This window comes from Sceloporus occidentalis, unplaced genomic scaffold (genome assembly GCF_023333645.1).
Source record: "Sceloporus occidentalis isolate IW3139 unplaced genomic scaffold, rSceOcc1.0.p SCAF_11, whole genome shotgun sequence".
Classification (NCBI taxonomy): Eukaryota; Metazoa; Chordata; class Lepidosauria; order Squamata; family Phrynosomatidae; genus Sceloporus; species Sceloporus occidentalis.
Window position 1 is genome coordinate 16,449,711 of NW_028316991.1, and position 16,132 is coordinate 16,465,842.

A 16,132-nucleotide genomic window follows, 5' to 3' on the forward strand; every position below is an offset into this window, starting at 1 on the left:
CTGGGTCAGTGAAGTACAGATAGAGAGGGCTCCGGGAGCTAGGCTTTTATTTTATGACTTTGGGGTAGTTGTGTATCACAGTTTGAGGGAACTATGTTGTTCTTGAGCCTTATTGCCCTAGAAGGCCATGCTTTAAGATCCCTAAAAGTGTTAAGTGGTTGTAGCAAATATACATATGATACATATACAGAATATATATATATATCCCTGTGTCTTTTAAAAAAAACTAAAGGTGAAAATAGATGCCCTAACACCTTGTGTCCTTCCCACTAGAAATATTCCTAAAAAAGTCCAATTTTTTTTTAAATGTTGCTTTTTTTTTTTTTTACATATTATTCATAATAAATGGCAGACTATACAAAAAAAAGTGAAAGCACTTAGAGGGAAAAAAACACGGTCACAAAGGGTTTCATTAGTGTGTTATTTATTCAGACATTGAAATGGTTAATGCATGATCAGGTCTATTTAGGTTTTAACTGTGACATGGTCATTTTTGAGTAATGGTTGTAGTAACCACTTTCTCGGACATATAGCCCTAATAAAACCTTAGTTATTTAAATTCCTTTATTTACACTGCTGGTCAATATTTGAACCAGGTAAAGCTGTAAACTATGTGGCTGATGAGACATGACTTCACTTGGCATGAAAAAAAGAAGTTGCTAACAGCTTGCACAAAGCAAGCAACAAATTTAGAAAAAAAATGTATAGAGAGAGTGCATATAAAATGAAGCGCTTAATTTGGGAACACTAGCAGAAACATATGTTGTTCTAGGATGCAAAATAGTTCTAGCTGAAATATGTACTGAACCCATGAGTACATGGAATTTGGTCATTCCCAAAACAAATATATTATTGTCCAACATGCTTATCAATAAGCAATCCTTTGTTCTATGCATGTTATATTTTTAAAAAGCAGCAAAACATTTAAGAGAATGGGTTAATTTAAATAAATTACAATATTTACAGAAACTCCCATCCCATACTTTTCTTGGGTGTCTTATCAGTCAAGATTTTAACAGCCATAGTCTTCTGCGTGGTGGTGGTAAAAACCAATGGGTTCTTCCAATTTATTGGGCTTCACCTTTAAGCAGTGTGCTTCAACTTTGTAGCATGAAAAAGATACTCTGATGGAGTTTTATGCGCCATCTTCTCAACTATTACATTGGGCTGCAATGTACTAGGAAATCCAATCACCCAATAGGGCAAGTGACCCAAAGTCAAACAGACTAAGGGTTATTGCCATCAGATCTGTACTTAGCCTAGACTTGAATAAACTACTGTGTAGAGTATCAAATAAACACCGTTTTGAAGACCAAGTTGTTACAAAGTTGCAGAAACAATCTTAATCAGTGATATCAATACCTACCTGAGCAGGTTAGGGAAACAAAACCTTCACTGGGGGAGAAATTAAGCACCAGGCACGAAATACTGGGTTATCAAACAGACTAATGTGTGAGCAATACGCTCTCCACTGATAAGGTATAATTACTAAATTGTGAGTTTGCAAGAGAGCTTAACAATTTAGCTCCTTGACTTCCCAACAAATTATGAAGGGCCAGCTATGGTGAGTTTCTCAGAGAAAGGCTCACAATAAAGGCAGAGATTAATGATGCCATCATCTATATATATTTAACAAAAAAAGTATTTTAAACATAAAACCATGCGACGGTAAATGTTCTCATTATTCTTAGTATTTTTCCACTGTAGTCAAACTGTATTGTGAGAATTGTTGGTGTGGGGCACTCTGCTGTTCAGTATTGATATTGCAGTTCATATGGTGCTCTATTGTAAAGAGAAAAGATGGCCTCACTGAAAGAAAGCTGCTGTTTTGATAACTAAGTATAGCTTATAAGGGTTTTGGTATACTTTTTTCAAATACAATTTTCAAATACACCTGTTTGGTGTAATTGTTTTAACTAGACTTGGGCGCCGGCCAACTCTTCGTGTTCGTCTTCGTCGGGGGAGAAATCTTCATATTCCACGCATATTCACCCCTTCCTGTGTATTCTCTTCGTGTTCGTTTTTTTCTTCGTTTTTTGTAGAAGGGGTTAATACGGGGTTACCACGGTACGCACTTTGGCACCAGGATTTTAAATGTCCATACGAGCAATTCTATTGGTCGCTGGCAGGGTCCTCCCAATTGGTTGATGCCAGAGAAGGTCCCTGCAGGCGACCAATAGAGTCGCTTGCACGGCCCTTTAACTCCTGATGGGGAACTTGGCCTGTCTCCCCACTCCAAGAGTTAAAGCTCTTTAACTCCTGATGGCGAACCTACGGATTTCTGCTCCTGTTATCTACGCAGCATCGCAGGGGTTATATACGTTAATTAATGTTTACTAAAAAAAAGAATATTACATAGAAGGAGGCGATCTAATCATTTTAATAGAAATATGTTCACATAATGAATGTATTGTTTGCTAAAAAAAAAAAAGTATATTATTATATATAATTATACACATATTATATATATAATAAACATCCAAAAGGTTTGCACTTAATTTTAAATATAATCTACATTTGTTCAGCAGTCTCGGGGCAATAGCTAAGTAAATAGGTAGTTTATTCACAGAGCCATCAACGGTTAACTTTGTCCAGACCTTTGTAAATGACTAGTTTGGACTGATATATATATATATATATATATACACTTAAATACAGTTGGGAGCAAAGTTAATTTCAGACAATAATTTTCATCAGAACTTCTGAATATTTGAGTGAATAGATGAATATGCAATCGTGTGTATCAAGAATAATTGTTTAGTGTAATGGCAGCATAATCAGAGAAATTGCTAGATTTCAATTACATTCAACTTAATTGCAGGCAATGGGAATTTTTATTTTGATTAATCTAGTACGACTTCTTTCCACTGGTTATTTGTGGTTATGTTTTAAAATGTTTAAAACCCAATAATGGAATCGCAGGAAAAAGTGGCAATATGTGTGAATGTATAACGTGTTGGATGTTACATGTAAATCACTGATCTGAAAGCCAAGCACGTATTTGCAAGGTGTGTCTGAGGGAACGATCCGCTATGACCTCATTTAGTTTAGTACATACAGAGGCGACAAAGCAGAGGGTTGTGATGTCATATGCCGGTCCTCTGCAGTGAGGATTGTCGCCTGTCAGGTAAATATGCCATGAAGTACATATATTCTAACCAATAATCATTCTAAATACAGTATTCATTAATATGCAAGCTTTCCTAGTAAAATTGCATAATTCAAGTGTTTTTTTATGTACATTGTATATAACAGGGAAGGGCAGGCAACGTTCTGCCCAAGGGTCAAATCCAGCTAAGTGACCCGGCAATAAGACAGAAAGGTGATGTAGAGAAATCTTATAAAAGGAGCATAGAAAGGAGCCAGTAACTACATATTGTCTAAGCCTCTGTTAATACAAAACATGGAAACATAAATCTGTGCCTCCCGTGGCCTATAAGGACACCCTAAAATATTAATGATTTTACAGTACCAAACATAAAATATCAATTTAGTTTAAATTAGATTTCAGTTTTTCAAATGGTCAAATGGTACATTGCATGTGATTTCTGTGGGATTAAATGTCATCTAAAACTGATCAGTTTGATACTGAGAAAAGATCAAAGTGCAGTAATAAAACAGACAAATATGAAATTCACATGAAAAAGACTTCCAAACTCATGGGATATCCAATTTATTTTTCCATGAACAAATTGTATTGAGAAGAAATGGTAGAAGATGAATATATGAATGGTCAGGTTAGAGATTGAGAAGGCAAAAAAGCAAACATTTAAGCCACTCTCAATTCCAACATATTGATCAAACGCGCACCTTCGGAGGTGATGGCAAAAGCAATTACAAGTGTGAAAGGCGTATTTTACCGTTTTCATCATGGGAGAAGAAAAGAAGCGGCAGAAAGCCTGTGAAAACAACATCGTTACCACCTGGGTATGCTCGATAAATAGCTAGGTAGCAAGGGTAGTAGAGATAGGACCTGGCTACCGGGAAAAATAAAAAAGGGTTAACCTTGTTTGTGGCAAAGCGGGGGCAACAAATACAAGCAATACAGTAGGAATGTTGGCGATAAATAATCCCAGCAAGTCATTTCGGTAGTCAAATCTGCTAATGGAGGCAACCAACCATCTTTTATTAGCGCTACATATGAAAACCTTACATTTACACTTAAACCAGAGGCTTTAATCACTACAGCTTCTGTTTGAGAAGCCGTAGTTATTAAAGCATCTGGTTTAAGTGTAAATGTAAGGTTTTCATATGTATATGAAGTCTCAAGTTTTTTATGTTTTTTTTTTTAATCCAGATGGTTTTTTGAGGGAGTCAGTGAGGAATCGAGTAAAAAATCTCCGATGCGAAAGATATTTTTTCTCCTTTTCTTTCTCACATCACGTGACGAGTCTTCTTCTTCTCTGCCATAGACAGTTTTGCATTACTTTATAATCATGATGTTTTATGGAGGTTTTAAATGTAAGCTTTGTGAGCGGCTGATGACACCCGTAAGTATGCATATTGAACTCCTGTTGCTTTTTAAATAGCTGCGCCTGTAGCTTTCTAATATGCATGTGTGAAATACATATTATAGATTTATATGCGGCTATGTTACGGAACACATACAAATAATATATTGTTTTTGCACAAAAAAATAGACCAGTGATGTGATAAAAATATTTTTATATGTTTAGTAACAAAAAAATTACAGAAGTCATAAGTGCCAGCTTGAAATGACCCATTTGGGCATGTATGGGAGCCCCCCGCTCCATCAGAGGTCTAGTACCAGAACCTGGTATGGTTAATAGCGGAAGTTAAATAAATTCAGTAAAATATTATGCGACAGAGAAGAGTACATAGTTTAGTGTTGATTAGAGGGGGCATATTTATCCATTTCAATGATACTTTGGTTGTGTTTGTCCCTGGAAATGTTGCCTTAACCTTCTTAAATTCTTATATTTTAAACAATAAATGTTTTGCTTTAACCCCTTCAGTTCCCTATGGACGTACCAGTACATCCGTAAAACGCATCTTTCTTCTTCACGTGGTGCCGGCACGAACGCCAGAAGGAAAGAAGAGAGATGTAATAGAGAAATGTAAATGCTTAAAGGGATTTAACAAAGTACTGGAGGGAAGCTTATTTGAAAGGCGGTGAAAAAGTCATAAGCTAAAACTAGAGGGTCAGAAGCTTTGTTGGAATGTAAGGAAGTTATCATTTACTGATGGAGTTGTACAAGTGGTGGAGGCTAATACTTTGAGAGAATTTAAATATGCGTGGTATAGGCAAAATCCTGAATCTAAGGTGAAACCAAGGACTGATTAAGGTCTTTACATCAAGAAACACTAGATCAGGGGCGTCCAACATGCGGCCCGCGGGCCAAATGCGGCCCACGGGACCTCGAGGTGCGGCCCGCGTGGGATCGGCAGCCAGGATCACAAGAGCCCTGCTGCTTACTTGTGGGAGGGTCTATTCTCTGCTCCAGTCCTGCCTCCTCTGTGGGGAGAACGAGGGAGGCCGCGCCCCCTGCTGAAGTCTGTGAGCGGCATCGAGAGCTGTAGAGCAGGTAAGGGGGTGGGGAAGGGGGTTTGAATGAGTATGCCTGATTGAGGGAATGAATCTGTGAATGAATGAATTTATGTGTGTGTGATAGCATGGATGTGTAAGTGCTGGAACCTAGGCATGATGGGACTGTGCTTGCTGTTAACAATCCCACTCCTATCATGCCAAGTCAGACAGTACATGCTGAAACCTGGCTAGCTGCCCCCCTTGTGTATTGATACTGCCAGCAGTATGGGGTCAGCCACCCTGTACCAGCATGTACTGGCTGACTTGGGATGATAGGAGTGTGATTGCTAACAGCAATCACAGTCCCATCATGCCTAGGTTCCAGCATTTACTGGTTGCCTGGGTATAAAAAGAGTGTGTTTGCTGTTAACAATCACACTCCTATCATGCCAAGTCATATTGTTGATTTTTTTTGTCCAATTGTGGTGTGTTACTTTTAATAAAAGTGTGGTTACACACTAAAATTGGACAAAAAATACAATGCCCAGCCAACCAGTACATGCTGGAATCTGGGTATGCCTGAGATTGCTGTTAACAATCATAATATATAATTTTTTTTAACAATTTTGGTGTGTAACTTACTTTTATTAAAAGTGTGTGTGGGGGGGTCACTTTCAGTTTCAGCTAAGTGAACCCTGAATTTTCAGTTTTGGTCCAGAATTTTCATTTTAGTGCATCGCTAAAATAAATAGAACTATTTTATTTTTACTTATCCAGAATGCTGAATTTGTAGTCACAAAACTTTCTAGGCCCAGAAATCAGTGAGAGGAAAAGTAAAGGTTTTGTGTCATTTACTTTTTTTAAATCTGCATATCTTATTAAAGGCCATATTTTCTCACAGTGAAAAATGAGTGCGGCCCCCGCACGTATACAATTCTGATGAAGTGGCCCACTGCAGAAAAAACTTGTACGCCCCTGCACAACAACATAAACAACAGGTTATTATTAGCAATCATATTCTATGTTTGTGTGTGTGTGCTTTTTGGGCACTGTCCTGCTGTTCTGGGTAACTGCACCACTATCTCACGTTTACAGGCTGTTGAGATCATGGGCCATTTGGAGAGTTCATCTAATCTTCTTCCCCAACTGGCCAAGGGAACTCAATGGAGATTTCTACTATTGGAGCCAAGGCCTCTATTTTGGTTCCCACAAGGTGGCTCTTCCTGTGAGGTGGACAGGCAGCCACACCACAGACATGCCACTTCAATGGAAGGTTATTCATTGATCCACCATCTAAGCCCTTTAAACTGCTTGGCTTCTTATCCTAACATTTCTCCTCCGATTAAACCTTCCTCACTCTTGTCCCTTGTTAAATCTCTTTATATATATATATATATATTTAAATGTCTCTCTGATTTTCTCATTCTGCTCCGCAAGCTGTACATATTATGCCCAAATTCAAATCAAAAGCTTTTTGCTACCTTGACAGTTCTGTAAAAAGACCCTAAAAATAAAGCAACATCTCCTAAATTACTATGATACTCAAAAGCTAGATAACACAAGGTTATTAATCTTCAAGTATACTACTTGTAAATTGTGCTTAGAAATATTTATAACTTATGGTGTGAAGTGTCCTTCATGTATCTCTTTGCTATATATATTATATATATATATTCCTTTATCCTCTTTGAGAAACCACAATATATTTGATTATATCGACAAATCAATCATCCTTTACCATTCCATATGTTTTTTTAATTAAAACAACAACTCCATTAGTTTTCTGATGTTAAATCATGCTAAGAAACATTCATAAGTTAGTAAACTGTTGGAACACAGAGTAAAACTTATTTGATGTATGTTTGCTAAACATTGTTTTTATAATAATTTCTTAATATTACTATACAGTATTTGTCTGTATGTATATACATAGTATATATATATATATATATATATATACACACACACACACACACATATATATATACACATACAAACATACAGACCCTTAACTCACCATTGTCCTCTTCAAGTAACCACAATACTGTAAATTTGGTTCTTTGAACAAATCATCACTTACCACCTAGCCATACAAATGTTATTGAAATAGGAAAGATTGTACGTATTTATTTTCTGCCACAGAAAATGTCAAGTGGTTTCTTATACCTGTATCTGTATTTGATCACATACACCATAGAGAAAATGTTTGTCCTGCAACGGAAAACCTAAAATGTATCAAAAACATTTATGATGGTTTTTCAACGAGTATTTAATTATTTATCATCCTTTCATGTTTCACATTTTTGGATATAAATTTGTGGTTTTTGAGACCTAAGCTTACAGCTTCTATGAATCAGTAAGGTTTTCAAGATTCGTTATCTTAGTTTCCAAACATCTACTTTTCATACAATTATATGCAATAATGAATATTCTTAGTGAAGGGTTAAATTGCGTTAAAATGTTTTGGTAGCTAAAGTTTATAAACTGTTTTATAAACATATTTCTAGTAATATCATTTATTGAAACAGTGTTTAAACTGGTCCATTGCCCCTTCCTTCATTGGGTAATATATCTTAAATCTTCTAGACTGCAAGCTCTTTCAGAAGAACCTTCATCACCTTCTGTTTCTGTAGGTCCAGAAACAAAAACAAAAAGAAAGTAACACGTCCCCCGTTCCTTGGTGTTAAGGGTAAACTCTTTTCTTATTCTTTGGTTTTGTCCTCTCAGCTACACAACAATACTTATTAACTTTATTAATTTTTTGATCAGTTCACGTTAATGGATTTGAGGCATGACCTCTTTAAATTGTTGTGGTGTACGTACCCCTTACAAATATTCTAAAATCCTCCTTATCCATTTGACTTTACCTTGGCCCCAGCTATTTTCTTTGCAGGCTGAACACATTTCCATGCATGTGATATACTCCAGCCCTGTCTTAATAAATGCTCCGGGCGAGAGTGCTTCTCATCATGAAACGTGCTTCTACTGATCTCAATGGGTGCACTTTCCTGCCACTCATTCACTTTTTTGAAGAATGCATATTAAAGTACGGACAGAGGTACTTCTAGAGCCATTAAATTATCTCTTTAGCAGCTGTGGGGAGAGATTGGACAGTTGTTACTGAATGTTGACAAGTTCACCTAACAATAGCCAGCATCCAGGAACCAACAACTACACTTACCGTTCTGGCTCTGGGCACCATTTACATTCCCGTCTCATGATTTGGTCCCCTGTTTGGATTGATTATCTTCTGGCTATTGACCTTGGACTGTTCTTAAGTGTATGCCTCTATACCAGGGGCGTCCAAACCTGCGGCCCTCCAGCTGCTGCAGGACTACATCTCCTCAGCCAGCCCCTTAGCTGAAAGAGCACTGTGGGAGATGTAGTTCTGCAGCAGCTGGAGGGCCGCAGGTTGGACACCCCTGCTCTATACATCAATTTGGCTTGCCTGATCTCATTTACATTCTCTAGTCTGCTGCTGTCTGTCTGTCTGTCTGTTCCTGTAGATGGCACCTAAGAAGAAGTCTAAGGCTGCAGCAGACAGCTGTCTCCAACCATCGTAAGAATTCATGCACCCGTTTGTATGCAATGAAAAGCATTGGAGTTTATGCAAAATTGACTCAAAATTGCCTCTCTTATGAAACCAAGCTTAACTGTATAAATACTTCCAACAGTCACATGTCTGTCAGGCTATTATCATGTTTATTGGCCGGTCTGCCTTGTAATAAATTGATCAATAAGATCTTTGTTGGCCCTGCTTCTTTGAGAGGAAACATTATCATCTGTCATGGTGAATGCTGAATAGGTATGATTGTATTGAAAGTCAATTATATTAGGAATGTACGTCACTTGAAGGAATTCAATGTCAGCATTTATATTTTATAAAGCAATGAGGCATTGACACATTTCTGCTAAGAGCCGCACTGAACCAGCCTGTCGCATATTCGCTATTTTTTATGTAGAGTTTGTTCTTCTGTATATTCTATTTTAGAATACGTGTTTTCATAAGTAAATTTTACAGTTTGTTTGTAATTTACATACTTTGAAGCCTTTGAAATTATTGGGTGATGATAGATAGGTCTGGTGTTTGGAATTAGACTGTGTGAAAGTCACTTGTTACAAAAGTGCGAGTGTGAGAAAGGAATGAATGCAATTAGTGTTAATGTGTTACTTGCGGTGTCAATTAAAGGGAGAGTTTATAACAGCAAATAAAACACATTTCATATATACCACATATCCATTTGAAAGCGTGTAAGCTTGTGAGCCGGACTCTCTCCACCTAATGTATCGGTTTGTCTTAGTTTGTCAATTCTCGTCTTGTAATACCCCTTGAATATATGTATTGTATTAAGCGCTGCGTAAATTGTTGGCGTTATATAAATAAAACATAATAATAATAATAAAAGTTATAATAATAATAAAGAGAACACACGATGTTAAAAGAAAGGAGCCAACATTAATTCCAATGTTGACATGAAAATTGTTACTGTCAAGGGCTTTAGCATTTTTTATCAACACCACCTACTGCATAGGACACGTGGTCATGCGTTCAGACTGGAAGAAAGGAGATTTAGACTAAAGCAGAGGAAAGGGTTTTTTACAGTAAGGACAATAAGGATGTGGAATAGGGTCAACGATTTTCATTATCGATTAATCGAATCGATTTTTATCGATTATAAAAATTATAATCCGACCTCAAACAGAGATCGGATTATAACACTAGAATCCAGATCCCCCGCAACGCTGCAGGGGACCTGGATTCCCCTCACTGTCGGCCGGTCTCTCACTTCCGTCTCTCTCCCCCTCCCATACACCCCTCTGACTCCTCCCCCCTCCCATACATCACTCTGCCTCTCTACCCGGCTCCGTTACTGACTTCATAGAAGCCTCGGCGTAAGTGAAGGGCAGTAACGGAGGCTGTCTGTGCGCATCGTTTAGGCCCCCACTGGCTGACAAGAGGATCACCCTCTCTGTCAGCCGGTGGGGGTCTGCATCGCACAGACAGCCTCCGTTACTGCCCTTCACTTACGCTGAGGCTTCTATGAAGCTGTAGTGAAAGTTCCTGTCAGTAACGGAGCCGGGTAGAGAGGCAGAGCGGTGTATGGGAGGGGGGAGGAGTCAGAGGGGTGTATGGGAGCCACCCTCCCATACACCACTCTGGCTCCTCCCCCTCCCATACGGCACTCTGCCTCTCTACCCGGGTCCCTGGTGTCTTGTGAACCTCCATGGCTGACAGGAGGCAGAGTGGAGTATGGGAGGGGGGAGGAGGCAGAGTGGAGTATGGGAGGGGGAGGAGGCAGAGTGGTGTATGGGGGGGAGGAGGCAGAGTGGAGTATGGGAGGGGAGGAGCCAAAGTGACATATGGGGGGAGGAGCCAGAGTGGTGTATGGGAGGGGGAGGAGCCAGAGTGGTGTATGGGGGGTATTATGAATTTCAGGGCATATAGGGGATATAAGGCATATCGATATTAGGCATATCTGGGGGTAAAAGGTATATCAGGGGGCTCAGTGGCATATCACTGGCAAATAAGAGGTATAAGGCATATATGGGGGCATTGTGGCAAGCTGGGTGTCAGATGTGCATAACCGGGGGCAGTTTAAACAAGGCTTTTTTCTCATAGTTTTTATTAAATATGAAAAATAGTTAACATATGAATTAATATTTACTAATAACTTTGTATTAAAACCTAGTTTGAGAAACACCGTGTTTGGGTTCTTGTAGCTTTTATTATTATGTCAGTAAAATAAGAAGGTGAATAGAGAGAGGCCATTGTGATAAAGAGATGAAAGTGTAAATTGTACGTTTTTTATTACATTATTTTAAATTGAAAAAAATTTACATTTTTTTATCCTATTAATCGAAAAAATAATCGGCCAACTAATCGATTATTAAAATATTCGTTAGTTGCAGCCCTAATGTGGAATTCTCTGCCTGCAGAGGTAGTTTTATCGGCGTCTGTACAGACGTTTAAACTGCAACTGGATGGATACCTGGAAAAACATAATATTCAGAGATATAATCTTTAATTATGGGGAAACAGCTTATTGGTCCAAGAAGAAATCTGACTGCCATTTTGGGGTCAAGAAGAAATTTTTCCCCTGGTTAGTGCAAAATTGGAAAGAGTGAAACTGGGGTTTTTTGCCTTCCTTTGGATCAACAGCAACAAATTAACAGATATAGGAAAGGCTGAACTTGATGGACGCATGTCTTTTTTCAGCCTATGTAACTATGTAACTAAGTCAGGGACTATTTTACCCTATGGATCTTGTGATCTTTGGCACAAGGTATGGCTGCACATTACTTTTTAAGTCTTGCCGCTTGTGACATGCTGATGGGTCCAATCTGCTGCTAGAGCGGTGGTATCAATAGGAATGCGTTCTTATTATACCAACACATTAGCCCCCTTCCTTTCTTATTCCTTTAGCTCACCTTCCCTAGTGCCCCTCCTGCAATACTTTTACTAGTGTGGCTGGTCCGTCCCTAACAACAACAACAACACGTGTACCTCTTGTATTATACACCCCTAGCTTCTTCTAGATTGTAAGCTTGTTTGAGCAGAGCCCTCCTCAACTGTTTCAAATTGTTAAGTAATATAATAATTGTTACGTCCTGTTTACCTATTGTAAAGTGCTATATGAATGCGCTATATAAATAATAATAATAAATCGCAAAACATAAAATTTTGAAAATGTGCAGATTCACAATAAACTCATATTACTGCAATCTATTGTTGTACAGCAGCTGTATGATCTACAGCTGACACTCAGGGGCCATATTTACTCCACAGGCTTCTTTGTGTGCTTGACAGATCAATACTGCGGTTGACAGCGCAGGCTGTCCTGTTTCTAATGTAACTATGTTGTAATCCAAAATTTTACAGGGGCTGAATGCATTGTCTCTGTTTCCTACATCAGTTTGACTATTGAAGTTCAATAAGTGATTCTAGTGACGATCAATACAACAAAGTAGCCTATTGTCATACATAGCAATGTTATCGAGGAAGTAGGTGGACTCTTAATAGTGAGCAAGAGAGTGTGACTTTGGACAGAAAATACAGTAAATATTTATCCTTTATCTATAAATATGTATAATGTATATAGTAATAGCTATAAAAGGGTGATTTATGAAAGTTAGTTTTATTAGATAGATTTTAATAGTGAATTCTCCCTCTCAAAATTATAACAAAAAGATAAGACAAGGCTAATTAATGGACTGCAGCCTTCTCTGAAGGGTTAAAACTCAGCGTAAGGGCAGCAAGACTATGGTCCAAAATCTATATCACACTGACATTTAAAGGGGTAAGAGGATAGGGGTGGGGGGGTCTATTTGAGCATTATATCACCACAGGTTGTTTAATTATTCCTTACTGCACATGGTTGTGGGCCCCATTTTGGTTAATTTGGGGTATTTATTTTAAATCATATACACACAAATTGCGAGTTTCCAGCAAGGACGTGTATGCCTTCTTCCCTCACCTGAAACATGAAAACAATTTAAAGTTACAGGCCTTCATGTGTTAACATGTGAGGACATTCAACCTCAGCCGAGTCTGGTCAGTCGAATTAACCCTTAACTCCACTAAAAATTACAGCATAGTGACTATTTTGCCCCTCTTTAACATAAATAATGGATTTTCAGGAGCTAGCAATCATAAAGTTGGATCTGATCTTAATGTTTCCCTATGCTTGCAGAGAACTTGATGTATTTGTAGCCATGTAATAAAAATTGTATTTCAGATTCTCATATTCATGTGACTTTATCCTGTATTACAGTATCTCTGTCTTCCTTAAGGTCCCTGTGATGTGCTTGTCTAAGCCATCAATTCGAATAACTTTTTTTCTAAAAACAAATATTACAGTAGAACTACAGTTATGTTTTAAATCTAAGTACTGATCAATTGTAGTAGTTTAGGATGAAAACTATTGGCACATAATAAATGATGGGTGGCATTTTTTTTCTGAAAGAGCGTTTTGTAGATGTTACCCTTATTTTTGTTCAAACACCAATGAATCCTGGTCAATGACAGTTTAGTTTGCAACCCATGTGATTGAGTGCACTAAAAAAATCCATCTAAAAATTGTAATTGTCCATCCCAAATCAAGAATATGTTGTCAATATGACATATCCATTTCAGAAAGCAAGATATATATTTAACCATCGGCACAAAACAAACAGAAATTGCCATCACGTGGAGCACAGCAGATCCCCATCGTCATTCGTGTGCTTGAGAACAAGATCTGCCATGAAACAAAGTAATTACATGTGAGAATAAATTGAACAAATAGTTATCTTAGAAGAACACCATTCAAAAACACATCTATTTAACCTTGCATGGCGTGGTATGTTGCTGTGGACCACAACCACATCTAGACTTGTAAGCTAAGAAGTGGGAGTAGTTTTTACGCCTTGAAATTCTCTGATTGATATCATGTCGGGATGACGGGACACCTGGGATAAGAAACTTGACAGACAAAGTGGTTCAGATTGTCTGTCAAATTATTTATCCCAGTTTAAATAGAACCCCAGGGAGACTGTAAATGAAGGCACCTAGTCTTCAACATACAGTCCTGGAATTTGACAACATATGGTCATCTTAGAGGACGGCAGCTGCTGGGGTAAGTGGTTGGACTTGGCTCGTGCCAAGAACCAAATATGCCACTGGTTCTAAACATCTACATAATACAGTATTGACGAGATATACTCGGTGTACACTCATAGACCATGCATCGCTAAATGTCCATTTATAACCAAGACAGTACTAAATTCACCTGTATGAAATGAGACTAAGTAAAAGAAACATTTGTATTCAGATCGCTGTGTCAATCATTTGCATATGTTAGCTCACTAAACCGCATGGTCTCTGTAACAGCTGCCACCTAATCTGTTACAATAATGAAACTGCCATCATAACCATCCAAACTGTTTATATCAGGAGTGATCCTGTCCAAACCTTACTTAATCCCTGAGCTGTCTCCGAGAGGAAACTTTATTTAAAAATACAGCTTTTCCTCTGACACTGCAGTCATCTTAATGGTAGGAAAAGAATGACAGAAAAGATATTCAGTTACTTGTCATATTATCGCAACCCTTGGCAGCTTTTTGTTTTGTTATGACAAATGTGGCTTTAGATAAATCGGCTTTTTTTTTCTACCGTTGCAGTGGTGCAGGGGACCCGTATCCTACTCTCCGATACGCTTAGACAGCCTCCCCTGCCAGCACTTTCCACGGGGGGGGGGGGGAGTAGCCGGCACGGGGGGTTGTCTAAGCGCATCGTGCGGACGGTCACCGGCTGCGGAGGTTGTTTACCCGCATCGCCGGTGACCGTCCGCACGATGCGTTTTACCTCTGCCCCCAAGACTTACCAGAGCAGACTCCCGGGTGTCTTGCGGGGCCGGCGGGGGACATCTACGCAATACGCGTATAGAACTTGTATACGCGTATTGCGTAGATGTCCCCCGCCGGCCCCGCAAGACACCCGGGAGTCTCCTCTGGTAAGTCGGGGGGGCAGAGTGGCAGCATATCTCGGGGGGAGGAGGACAGTGGCAGCATATCTCGGGGGGGGGAGGACAGTGGCAGCATATCTCGGTGGGGGGGAGACAGAGTGGCAGTATGTTTTTTTTGGTGCTTTTTTAAAGAAAAAAACTTTTTTAGTAGTAAGGATATCTGGAATATTGGTTTATTGACAGTTTCCAAAATGTTTAGATCACTAAAGACATATATACGTTCTAAATTTTGTCTGCTTGTGAATGTGCACAGGACACACTCAAATGCTGTTTAGTAGATGTATATAACAGTAGTCAAATAAATTCTAGAACTTGAGATGTGTCATGGCTTCACATATTGCCTTTTTACATGCCAGTGTCATGCTCTTGATGTGACAGAGGAAGGCAACTAATTATAATGCTTTAGCTTGAAAGCCTACGCTACTGTGAAGATGGATGTCATTGTTCTTCAGTCAGAACATTTTTTTAATGACCCTAAAGTTCAGACTGCGATGCCATCATCAATATCAGCTGTCATAATGTTTATATCACTAGCAACAGTGACAAAAACAGACAGCTATTTGCGTGCTATAATATATTTGGTAATTGTGTATTTCTTAAAGTTAATCTGAAAAGTTATCATTTCTTATTAAGTTTATTTATTAAAACTACAATTAATACTTTAATAATTATTTTTAAATTATTTTATTTTAAATGGTCTTTAATGTCTTACATGGAAGGAGATGTTAGGCTTCTGTGATGAAATATAAAGAAATAAAGGAGCTGTGTCTAGCTCCATAAAATTTAAAGAAGCCTACAGTTTATGTTAGTACCTTTAAATGACAATCCTGAAAATGCATTAATTTGGCACAGTTTCCACCATTCCTTATTTGTCCATTGATGGAGCATCCATTTTACCAATGGGTAGTTATTTTAGCACCGATATGTTTTGTAGACTAAAAAATAAAGATCTTTAAGAGGATATTGCTTCTAAATACTCCAAGTCAATACAGTCTACTGTTGAGTGTGTGGTTTAGTTAGTTAGTGCCTATTCATGTTGGTACACTTTGAGTACGTTTATGTTAATGAATAAACAGATAAACAGACATCTGAGATGCTGTGGGCTAAATCAACTAGAATTCAGCAAAATCTTTATGTTTAA

The 16,132-nt window shown here is 38.4% G+C and overlaps 1 protein-coding gene across 1 annotated transcript in view; it reads right to left on the minus strand.

The window, feature by feature from the left end:
- Nucleotides 1-16,132, minus strand: part of LOC149305636 (CUB and sushi domain-containing protein 3-like) — a 403,051-nt gene that overhangs the window by 328,070 nt on the left and 58,849 nt on the right. The gene's annotated exons all lie outside the window — the stretch shown is intronic.